The 12,460-nt window shown below is 39.3% G+C and overlaps 1 protein-coding gene across 7 annotated transcripts in view; it reads left to right on the forward strand.

Annotated features, from left to right (window-relative positions):
- Positions 1-12,460, forward strand: part of FRY (FRY microtubule binding protein) — a 331,529-nt gene that overhangs the window by 146,802 nt on the left and 172,267 nt on the right. The window lies entirely within an intron of this gene.

A 12,460-nucleotide genomic window follows, 5' to 3' on the forward strand; every position in this document is an offset into this window, starting at 1 on the left:
TACCAGAATTAAACTAGGAGAAGATAAAGGAACTTCTACTCCAAAATTTGGTAGATCTTATTATATTTTCACCCAGATTTTTTTTTTTGAATGCCCACTATTTGCTTGACACCATGCTACAAAGTACAAAATTGACAAGTTTTAACCCTTCAAAAATTCACAATATTGTGAGAGAAAAATCACTTAAACAATAACTGTAAGACAGTTTAGTAACTTAGATTCTAATAGAGAACATGAACAAAACAATTTAAGGTAGGATAAACATAAAGAAAGTCTTTCGGAAAGTAGATCGGGATTAGTAAAAGGACATCCTGCTCTCAACAGCAGGTAATAAGCAGAGGAGATCAGGGTCTGCTAGATCCTGGACCACTAACTAGAGGCTTCGCGGATGCATCAGAGGAAGTGAGAGATGTGTTGGTGGTGTTTCCTGAACGTACGCAGTTAATGACAGAGAAGACAGCATGTCCTCCTTCAAAAACCTCACTTGGTGCCATTGGTAGAGACAGAATACTGCTGGATGCACCACAGTCTGATCTGATATGGTGGGGGTTTTCTTGTCTGTTTTCTTGCACACAGAGATGCACTTGTGGCAGGTTTTCTTCTCTTGTTTTCTTGCACACAGAGATGCACTTGTGGCAGGGCTTTGCAGTTGACTTTCATGTGGAATCAGAAGGAAAGTTCTCTGGCTGTTAAAGTCCAGACCTGTTCAGTCCAAAACTGTAAGGACTGGGGGCGCCTGGGTGGCTCTGTCAGTTAACGGTCTGCCTTTGGCTTGGGCCATGGTTCCAGAGTCCTGGGATTGAGTCCCACATGGGGCTCTTCTCTCTCTGCCTCTTCCTCTCCCATACTCCTGGCTGACTCATGTTCTTTCTCTCTCTCAAATAAAGTATTTTTTGAAAAACAAAATAAAACAAAAAGCCCTGTAAGGACTGATTATAGAGATTGAATGCTACGTTTTCTGTTGTATGAGCTGTTCGCTGAGGGAAATGGCTTGTGCTCGCGGTCAGTGTCCAAGTGCTTAGTGGGGCTCTGGGTTTGCTCTCTGGTGCTGGTAGAGCTGGCTGTTTTCTGGAACGCTGGCAAAATGGAGTATGTGCTTCATCTCTGTCCTCTCTTGTCCTGTCATCCTTAGTTGTCATCTGGTGGGTGCTAGGGTGGTCAGAGACCCTGAGTGAACATTTGGGGTCATTATTTTGGAAATAGGGCAAGTTGTGACTCTTTCTCTTTTCCTTAAGAATGTAAATATTTGAGGCTCCCAGGTGGCTCAGTGGGTTAAGTGTCTGCCTTCGGCTCAGGTCAAGATCTCTGAGTTCTGGGAACAAGACCTACCTTGGGGCTCCCTGCTCAGAGGTGAGTCTGCTCCTCTCTCCCTCTGCCGCTCCCCCCTGCTTGTGCTCTCTCTTGTGCTCTCTCTCTCAAATAAATAAGTAAAATCTTTTTTTAAAAAGTATTTATTATCTGTTGTCCATAATTTTCCCCTCTATTTTATGTTCTCTGTCTATATTCTAACCTAGTTCTCTCCTAGATATTCCTGTCCTAGGATATCACTGTCCTTTCCTCAAAAACAAAATTAATTTTCTCCAGCTTAATGTATATCTTTCTCTATTCTCTGGGAAAATAGTACTTCTAAATTTTAACATTGTGGATAATAGTTATCTCAAATGATTTGGCTTAAACACAATTTCCCACTTGTTATTCAGCCCTCTCTTTCTACATTTCAGCCTTGTGGGAGAGGGATAGCATTTGGAATTAGACAGACCAGGTTTAAATCCTGACTTTGCCACTTTAATTAGCTATAATACTTTTAACCTTGTTGCACAGAATGTTGAAATGCAGAATCTCCGCGCTGCCCCAGATCTTCCTGAATCAAATTCTGCAGCTTAATGGGATCCCCAGGTGACCCATGCACACATTAAAAGCTTGAGCGGCTCTGCTCCCTAACACAGCTCTCTGTACTAAAGACACTTGGCGAGAGAATTAATAGGAAAATGGCCACTGAGAACTTTCAAATAAGACACATAAGATTACCCTCTCATCATTAAATCATAAATTTACACATGAACCAGGAGGCAACCTACAAAGTCCATCTCACTTTAAAGAGGTAGCAAGACTCTGGAACCAGGAGGAAACTTGGTGGAAATAAACTCATCTGTGCCCCTTTACTGTTTTGCCAGCAAATTATAACAATGGAGGTTCCATTGGCAATGTCATGGTTGTATCAAGCTCTCTTAATCTTTTGACATTTAAACATTTAAATTAAACATTTAAATTAATTAAATTAAATTAAATTAAAACAATTAAATTAAATTACATTAAAACATTTTAATTGATTTTAAAAATTAAATTAGACATTTAAATTATATAATTCCTCTTGTTCTAACAGCAAGTGGTAGGATTTTAATTTGGATTCACACAGAGGTCCGTCTACACGAAAAGAACATGCTGGTGATGCCACGTTGCATGGCATAGACTCCGTTGTTATGATCGTGGGAGCAATAGTAACAGTAGAAGAGGTATTCATGTAGTACTTACTAGAGGACAGACACTAGGCTAAGTATATCCTTTGAGTAGTATGCAGCCAATCCCTGTTCAGAGAATATTTTTATCAGTTTCTTCCTTTTAAATGTCACTTGACATGAATGATAAACTAGAAAGAACTGAGCTTCTGTACTTCTAGTGCCTGATCCCAGGTGGTCCCATTACTCCTCCACTTAACAAGCCCATGATTCATTTTTCTCTTGCTAGAAATAGAAACAAAACAAAAAATCATGTAATACCTTATAATTTATGAAGCCCCTTCTCATGCATGCTCTCAGCTGACATCAGTCACTACTTCCAACAACCCCAAGCAGCAGCTACCACCACCATCATCGTCTCTATTTTACATTTCACGGGAGTGAGTCTCAGACAGCTTGCCCAATACTGTATGGCTGAAGTGGATGTTCAGGCTATAAAGCCAGTGCTTTTTACGCTATAACATGTTTCTACATCTAAAAACTAAGGCGAGAATTTAAAGGGGAGTTTTTAACAGGTAAGGGATCTCAGATCCTGTAGCAGTTAAGATTCGGTTTCCCTGCAAATGACACATAAAATAACAGCAACTTGGATAAGATGGCATCTTTCACTCTCACATTCAAGAAATAAAAAGAAAATCAGTCTAGTATCTTTATCTTATTTTTGTTGTCTTGTGTGTGGCTCATCTCATAGTCCGGTTTGGGTTCTAGAGTTCAGCCATTATGTCTGTATTCCAAGCAGTAGGAAGGAGAAATAGGAAAAGAGTTATAGGCAAAAAAAAAATTAAAAACAACAACAACAACAATGTATCAACATGGCACACACCACTTCTCGTATTCCGTTGGCAAGATCTTAATCCCATAGCACATACCGCTGTAGGAAAAATTAGGAAATTTTATTTTGAGCAATCATTTGTCCACCTAAAAATCCGGTATTTTATTAGGGGCACCCGGGTGGTTCAGTCGGTTAAGCGTCAGCTCAGGTGTCTATCTCAGGGTCATGAGTTCAAACTCTGTATTGGGCTCCCCACTGGGCATGGAGCCTATTTAAAAAAAAAAAATCAGGTGTTTTATAACTAAGGAAGAAAAATAGACTGGATATTAGGTATTACCTATATTTGCCAGATATCATAGAGTTTTTACCAAATGCCCAATAAAGAATACTGTTTATTGTATTGAAATGAATGCACAATCAGAGGCAAAACTGGCTTTTTTCAATAGTGGGAGAATGAAGTCAATTGAACCTTCACTGGGCAAAGTGTTTTTTCTGTCTGTAGATAAGAATCTTTGGCATTGCTATCAGTAGTCTATCATATGCACAGTTTTTAAATAGCTCGAAGGCATTAAAAGGTGCAGAGCTCTTGCAGACTCAAATTAGATAACCCCTAGAGAGGTGAGCTCTGAGCGATGCATAGTTTTCTACTGAGACACAAAATTTTTCTGTTGGCTGAGAGTGTTAGGGAAGAGACCAGGTAGAAAAGGATCAGACTGTGGGAGACTTTAATGACAGGGGTTGGGGGGGTGGGCTTTATCTCAGATATACTGGGACCAATTTAAACAAAGTAACAACTTGGAGTTAACCCCAAGGTAGCAGTGTTCATGAATGAAGAGACCTTTGAAGTATGGAGTCATTTGAGGAGTTTGGGTGTTGATTTGAGACTGAAAGGGCCCAAACTAAAATGGAGGCAATGAAACTAAAGGAGAAACGAAAAGTAACTATGGTTTTCAGCCACCGTTTGGAACCATTTCTATTCAGTTCAACAAATACTGAGTGGCCAAGCGTGCTAGGACCTGTACAAGGTTCTGGGATTCAAAAACAGTAAGATAGAGTTCCTGCCCCCAAGGAATTCCCAATCCCAGGAAGAAGGCTGATATCCCAACAAATAACAGTGCAGCGTGAATGCTATACCAGAGGTCCATTTCAAGGGGTGTGGGAACTCCAGCAAGGGGGCAGTGAAAGATGCCTGAGAGGTGGACAGTTGTGTCACAGGAGGTAATCGAGGCCCAGTGGCATTTTGAAGATATCTGTTATCCAGATGAAGCGGGTTGGATCAGGCCAGGCAGAAGGATCTGCGTGGACGAAGAAGTGGGGATGTGAGTAGTAGAGGACAGTAGTAGAGGAGGGGTCAGGGCGAAAGTGGGCAGGCACACAGAAGCCCATTGCTCCAGGACTATAGGCAAAGAGTCTGGACTCTTGCTGATGGATAAGAAGCTCTCCCAGAGACACGCTGGGCTTGATGAGAGGTTATAAATCATTTTACACGTATGCAATTTTCAGGGAGGGTAGGATACCTCAGGAGAAATAACCGGGGCTCATTCATTTATGGGGTCACCCAACAGACACTGAAGGATTAGAGACCAGAGCAAATGGGTGAAGAATATCCTAGGGAAACAGAGTTTAGGATCAGGAAGTGGGATCCACAGAAGAATACCCAGGAAAAAAAAAAAAAAAAAGGTGACCAAAAAAGTGCAAGAAGCCTCAGAAGATGCCGCTTTCCAGGGCAGGGATGGGTCATGATGGCAGCTGGGCAGACACGCTTACAGAAGAACGGAGATCAGCAGTTAGTTGCTCCCTGGAAACCAGCTTTGAGAAAGCCTTAGGCTATGATGTTGTTGATTGACATGTAGAATGCATTTTCATAGTCGATAGCTTAATATTAAGTAGTCTAAGAGACTCACTTTCACAACTAGGTTATGCTGGCTGATTTCAATGGGAAAACAGTCTACCTGACAGAACACAGTCGTGGTACTGGTGACGAGTTCCCTATCTGTGGTCTCTGGTGGGGGGCGACCTATGAATGGAGGGCATGGCGAGCTCCCCCTTTTTACTTCAAGTGACTTTCTTCTGTTATCAGAGTTTATGGATGTCCTTTTTAATATATAAAGTCCAAAGCATTTTATTTTGGATTCTCAGCTGCCACAGTAGCTGACCTGTGATGAGCACGGACATGGGGAAATGGGGACCAGAGGCAGATGAAATATTGCATTAACCCATTTTAAACAGGGGGAAACAGTTCTCCACAGTAAGCCTCATCTGGGGAAGTATGTAACCCTCACCTGGTGGAAGAGGTCCTGATACTTGATACATTTATACACAGAGATGGAAATTGTGGCTGTTGAATAAAGGAGTCACCGAATTGTTATCATTTCATATAACTTCCAGGTACATTGCTTTCTTGCTTTTTTTTTTTTTTTTTAATGTGGTTTGTTATCAAGTTTGTCTGTCCTTGGCTCTAGACTTTGGCTTCTATCTAATAATGACCTAAACCTGCAGTAAGTCACATGACACCAACAATTGTACGCCATATGATGTTTTCTGCTCAGACTTTGTTTTTTGAAACAGTCACATACAGTAAGTGGAAGTTATTTCCTCTTTGTGTCGTAAGATATGATTACTCCCCAAAGAGCTGCTGCCGGAACCACCAGAATAAGAATCCAAATCCTTATTTTCACAGGTGAATTGTCTTACTGTGCTTTGGCACTGCATAAGTAACCATACAGGAGATAAGAGAGTATAGGGGGAGTAAGACGGGCGGTATTACTGAATCCTGGGGAGGAAAGCAGTTCAAGGAGAACCTGAGAAAGAGTGTCATTTGCTCAGGAGACTTGAGGGGGAATGACTGCAAAGGTCTGTTGGTTGGCCAGTAGGTTTGCCCTTTCTGATGTTTTATATAAAGGTTTTTGGGAGTGTGGCAAGAGCAGAAATCGGGTGTCAGAGAGGAAGAAGTGAGGCAGGAAGAGGAAACATCACCAATGCTTGGCTGGTTGAGAATTTGGCCAGAAGAAGGGAAGGTCCTCTGGTGAGCAAGAGGAGAGCAGAATCAAATGAGGCCCACGTGTGTTTTACAGAACCCTCTTATGCTGACTGAAACTCAAGAGCTTAATACCGTCTTTCTGCCGGTGGTTCTGTCCATTCTACACTTGCGTTTGGGCTCCATGTTTTCGGATGGTTGTGGTTCCTGAGAGACTGATGTGTGTATAAGTGGGCCTCCCAATAATTGGTTTTATTCATACTATTGATTCTGGTTCCAGGATAGTGTCCTTTCCCAGAGTGACCTGTTGTCCGCAGCAAACTCAGGGAACCCAGTTCTCCCTACCTTTCTCTTAGGGTGCAAACATAGGACAGGCATTCCTCAGACCCCTTAACAAGGAAGCATTTGAAAGGCCCCATGTTTGTAGCTGCTGGGGCCAGAAAAGTGTCGAAACAAAAGCCAAGCTACTAGGGTTCTAACGGAGGCCCTGATATCTTTGTGCTTAGATGAGAGGTAGGTGAATCTTTTTTCTTTTTCCTTTCTTTTCTTTTTCTTTTTTCTTTTTTTTCTTTTTTAACAATATCAGCTCTGATAAGTAAAATTCTGTCAATAATTTCTATCATTTTTTCTGTTATTAACTTAGCCTATGATCCTCTCAAAGTCAAAACTTTTTATGTCTGGGCTTCATTTTCAATATTTAGAAATGGAAGAGGAAAATAGAAATAGACATTTCTGAAGATCTATTATGTGCCTCACACTTTATAGTATCTCATTTAGTCTTCAGAAAAAACCCAGTGGGGCAAGTATTTTTCTGTCCCATTTTATAGCTGGAAACATAAGAGCCTCAGAGAAGTGGACACACCCAAGCTCACACAGGCAATAAAGGACAGAGCTGTAACTTGAACTCAGGACCATCTGATCTTCCCAGTACACTAACGAAATTATGAAAACATGGCTTGTGACCAATCAGTCATCACATAGGGCATTCTGAGAACATTATTTAGGTGGCAGCTTATTCACAAGTCAGTGTGACATATCCTTTACTAGTGTCATCTCTATAAATTCCTGATAATTTTCTCAGACATTCTAAGGAACTTCTACTGGGGTTTTCCTCTAGATGTTAAATATTTACATATTTTGTAGCACTTCAGTGTCTTAATATGGGAAAAATGCCATCTATAAACAGGACACACATGGTAAAATAAATCCATATGTCTATAAAAGAGAGTGAAAATAACTTTTTACCATCCTGGGTAGCAGTAATTTTCCAGAAAGAAAGGAGATGAAATTCTAGTGCTTCAGCACTGATTCTAATGCTACAGTTCAGTCAAAATCTATTTAAAATGTATAAATGAAAAATATAAGCAATCAAGAGTAAAGCCAAATTAACTGGCATTGGGTTCATATTAGTATTATTCAGTGTTTCCTAAATTATTCTCCAGTGGAACAGTGTGTTCCATAAAATGGGCTAATATATTAAAGTCAAATAATACAGATATTTTCCTAATTTTCAGGAAAAATAGATTTACTATATAGACTTAGATAATTTTAAGTTTTTGTAAGAAATTGTTCTTAAGCCTTTGTTATCTGTCACCACTGATTGAATGCTAGATTATCTAGCACTATTATGATAGATGATCAAGTAAAACAAAATTGCATTTGAATTACTGTACTATATCAGCATTTTGTGGTGTTACCTAGAGAGTACCCTGACCCCAGGTATTTGGCCATCTGGACTAGTTTGAAAAATTAAACTATCAATGAAGTTAGTTTAAAATTTATCCACGAAATGTGCCACTCAGGACAAGTCAGCCTTATAACTGTAAGATATGGAGTGACTCCACTAAGTAATTATTCAAATATTTATGTAAAGTTTCCTTCTTTGCATTCAGCAAGTATAATAAAATGCTTATGAAAAAATTAATGTCTTACCTACAGCATAATGGACAGTCTCTTTTAGCCTATTTATACATAAAATGCCAAAATAAACATCAAGAAACCTTTGCAAAGCACATTTAGCATCCCCCCTCTATCCCCCCAGAAAGAAAACACCAGCATGAAATAGATCTCTGATTCTGTACGCTTCATCTCCTCAGGCTGCCCAGTACCTAGCTCATCTATGATGGAAGAATATGATCATTTAAATGCAACAAGAACATCTTTGTAAATGGGCCTGCCCCCTTTCAACAGCAGCACAGAGCTAGAATTCATCTCACCATTGGCTCTGCTTCCCGTAAATGAAGGAGTTGAGTAACCAAGAAGCCAGCTAGACCTTCCTCCCTTCCTGAGCTTTGAGGGCCAGGTCTTTGCAAATTCCACCCTTCCTTCCTGAAAGCCTGGACTCAAAAGGGCAGTAACAGAGAGATGGAAAAAACACACACATCCACCCCATCCTGACCTTTCATCTCTTCTAAGATGGTCTCAGTGTATTTGCCATGGAAAGTATGTCCAGTAGATAGAAAGCAAGAATGGCTTCAAGATGCCTTTAATGGGTAGAAAAAATTATTACGGCTGAGGTTTAATGAACGCTCCTGACATTCCCTACGGAGCATGTGGGTTACACCTAAGTAGGTGTAATTAGCTAAATATTGTGTGCTCTACCCAGTGATGATTAAGGGGCAGACATAGGTTTAGATTGTATTTATGGATCCATAGTAAATAACAGAAGGATGTAAATATCCCACACAAGTGTTTTTTAATTAAACTTTTGTGAATAGTTACAGAAAAGGTGCAAAGATAGTACAGATAGTTATCATGTTTCTCGCACTCAGTTTCTTTTATTAACACCTTTCATTACCGTGTGTATTTGTCATGCCTAAGAAGCCAACATTGGTACATTATTAGCAACTAAATTCTGTGTTTGCATTTTGTTTCTTTTTCCCAAACATCTCTTTTCAGTTCCAGGATACCATCTAACATACCACATTATATTTAGTCATCGTGTCTCCTTAAGTCTCGTCCAGACTTACACAAGTATTTTTAAATTACTGAAATATTAGAGTGGATGGTTGGGGATTTTATTACATATGCGATAATTAAGACAGAATTAACCCATAATGAAGAACTCTGAATTCTGATTTTTTTCCCTTCTGGGAGGAATCCCCTTCATTTCCCAATTCAAAATATAAGATGAGATAGTGGTGATTGGAGAAGTATCCTTTCTCGTGCTGGGGTAACTTTAGAAAGAACCTGGAAATTACCCCCAGGACATGCCATTAATTTGCTTTCCTCCCCGAATTTCTCACCGTTATATCCACAGGAACAAAGAGAGAATATGTTGTGGCTGTGAATATTACACTGTGTGGGGGGAGAGCTATTTTAAAAAAATAATAATAATAATAATTTTTCAATTAAAAAAAAACTACTGGTGATTTTGTTCCCAGGGCAGGCAGAATGCAATAGCCTATTTATTTATGAACTGATATTAAACCATAGCTAAAGATAATGTACAATTTTGTGTATGTCCATATAACCACAATCATAAGAGAGAGCAAGAAATAAGGCTCTTAAGAAAGAATCTGAGGAAGAACGCATAATCGTTGTGTTCAATCTTAGAGCTGCTTTTAAAGCTGACAGTGGAAAGTCCCATTGACACGAAGCACTTCAGCTCCCATTGCTCTAGTTTCCTCTATAAAAAGAAATTCAGCCTCTCCAGCTTAACTAGAGAAATAGTTTAAGTTAACTAAGGTTTTCCATTTCTTCTGCCACCTCCCTGCTCAAGCTATGATCACTGTGTGCCTGGAGCTGTGGCAATAACCTCTTTCAGTTCAGGGGTGTGTGTGCGTGCGTGTGCGTGTGGGTGTGGGTGTGCGCGCGCGCTCCTAACCACCATTGTTGGCAAACCTCTTTGGTCCAGCCTACACATCACTGCTGAATTAAACCTCCTCAACATGTCAGTGGGCTTATTTTCCTATTCAGAAATCTTTAGGAGCTTCCCATTTTCTAGAGAAGAAAACTGAAATTCTTCAGACTAGCATTAAGTACTTGCTATGATTTAGTTTTACCTCAAGATTTTCAGCAGTATTTTTCTTTACTCTGGTATACCAGAGTCCCTACACCAAATATTTCTTCTCTCAGTTCACTCAAAACTTTTACTAAATTAATCTCTGTAATTATTATGAACAATTATTTTGTACCTTAATCACCATAGGCTTCCTGCCTTTGAGTCTTTGCTTAGTTTTTTCCTTGGCTCTTATCTAGTGTTTCTACCCTTTCTACAAAAGACGCAGGTAAAAATCCTACTTTCATGTCTCTTTAACTCCCACCCACCTCTCCCTCTAGTGATGTCTCTGTCCTGAGGATTCCTGATTTCCATGTGCACTCTTAGTATGTCGGTATATCTCCTCCTAGTTATCTTTTCTGGATATGCATACTTATGTAGTGTCTGCACTGAGTTGGAATGTTACCAATTAAATGATTTTTTAATTCTTCCACTTAACATTTGTGATAATGAACATTTTCATGTCATTAAATATTTTTGAACTGTGATTTTTAATGGTTTCTGAGGTCATCTACATCACATTCCACATTGTATTAAAGCATTTTCACATAGTTAGACATTTAAGGTGTTCCCATTTTTTATGTAATATGTAATGTTTTCCTGAACAATCTTACCTCTAATTGTGTATTTGACATAAATTCCTAAGAATGGGCTTACCGAGAATGCCATTTATGAGGTTCTTGATCTGCATTTCCAAATTTCCTTCCAGATAGGTTAGGCCAATTTTTTTCATTGATCGGTTGTGTTTGAACATGCCTTTTTAAACACTGTCTTATCGGCCCTGGGGGTTATCATTTGCTTGCGAGAAATTTTGTGAATTCATGCTTGTGAATGAGGTAGTTACAACGTATCTCATCGTAGGTTTACATGTTCTGTTTATAAGGCCTTTATCAGAGGGGTGTCTGCCAGTATTTTCTCTGGGTCTACAGCCTGTCTTTTCATCACTTTCTTGACAGTATCTTTCTAAAAGCAGAAGCTCTTAATTTTTTTACTGAAGTATTATTGACACATAATGTTACAGTAGTTTCTGGTGAAGAGCATAGTGATTCCACAAGTTTATACACTCTGCTGGGCTCGCCACAGTGTACCTCCCATCTGTCACTGCGCAACACCATCACAGCATCATTGCCTTGATTCCCTATGCTGTGCCTTTCATCCCCATGACTTTTTCATTGCATAGCTGAAGTCTGTGGCTCCCACTGCCTTCACCCATTTTGCTTATCCCCCTAGCCCCGCCCCTCTGGCAGCCATCAGTTTGTTCTCCGTATTTATGGGTCTGGTTTTCCTTTTTGTTTGTTATGTTTTGTTTTGCAGATTCCACACTTAAATGAAATCATAGGGTATTTGTCTTTTTCAGTTTGACTTATTTTACTTAACACCATACTCTCTAGGTCCGTGCATGTTGTTGCAAATAGCAATATTTCATTCTCTTTTATCTTTGATGGCTGAATAATGTTCCATTGTATATATGTATGTGTGTATATATACACACATACTATATCTTATGTATCCATTCATCTGTGGGTGGACACTTGGGTTGCTTCCGTATTCTGGAGGCTGCATCAACTTACGTTCCTACCCACAGTGCATGAGGTGTTCCCCTTTGGACACATACTCACCGACACTTACTATTTCTTGTCTTTTTGATTCTAGACATTCTGACACATATAAGGTATTATCTTATAGTAGTTCTGATTTGCATTTCCTTGATAATTAGTGATATTGTGTGATTCATGTGTCTGTTTGCCATCTGTTTGTTTTCTTTTTTTTATCATTTTTTTAAATTTATTTTCAGCATAACAGTATTCATTGTTTTTGTACCATACCCAGTGGAGCACTGGGTGTTTGTCTTCTGTAGAAAAAAAAAATATCTGTTTAGGACCTCTGCCCATTTTTAATTGGATTATTTGGGGGAGTTTTTGGTGTTGAGGTATGTAATTTTTAAAAATATATTTTTGGGTATTAACTCCTTATCAGATATGTCACTTGCAAATACCTTCTCCCACTCAGTAGGTTGCCTTCTCGTTTAGTTGATGGTTTCTTTCACTATGCAAAAGTTTTTTATTTTGGTTTAGTCCCACTAATTTATTTTTGCTTTTGTTTCCTTTGCCTGATGAGACGTATCTAGAAAAATGTTGTTATAGCTGATGTTAGAGAAATTATTGTCTGTGTTTTCTTCTAGAAGTTTATGGTTT

This window comes from Lontra canadensis, unplaced genomic scaffold (genome assembly GCF_010015895.1).
Source record: "Lontra canadensis isolate GAN:19392208 unplaced genomic scaffold, GSC_riverotter_1.0 scaffold67, whole genome shotgun sequence".
In the NCBI taxonomy this organism is placed as follows: Eukaryota; Metazoa; Chordata; class Mammalia; order Carnivora; family Mustelidae; genus Lontra; species Lontra canadensis.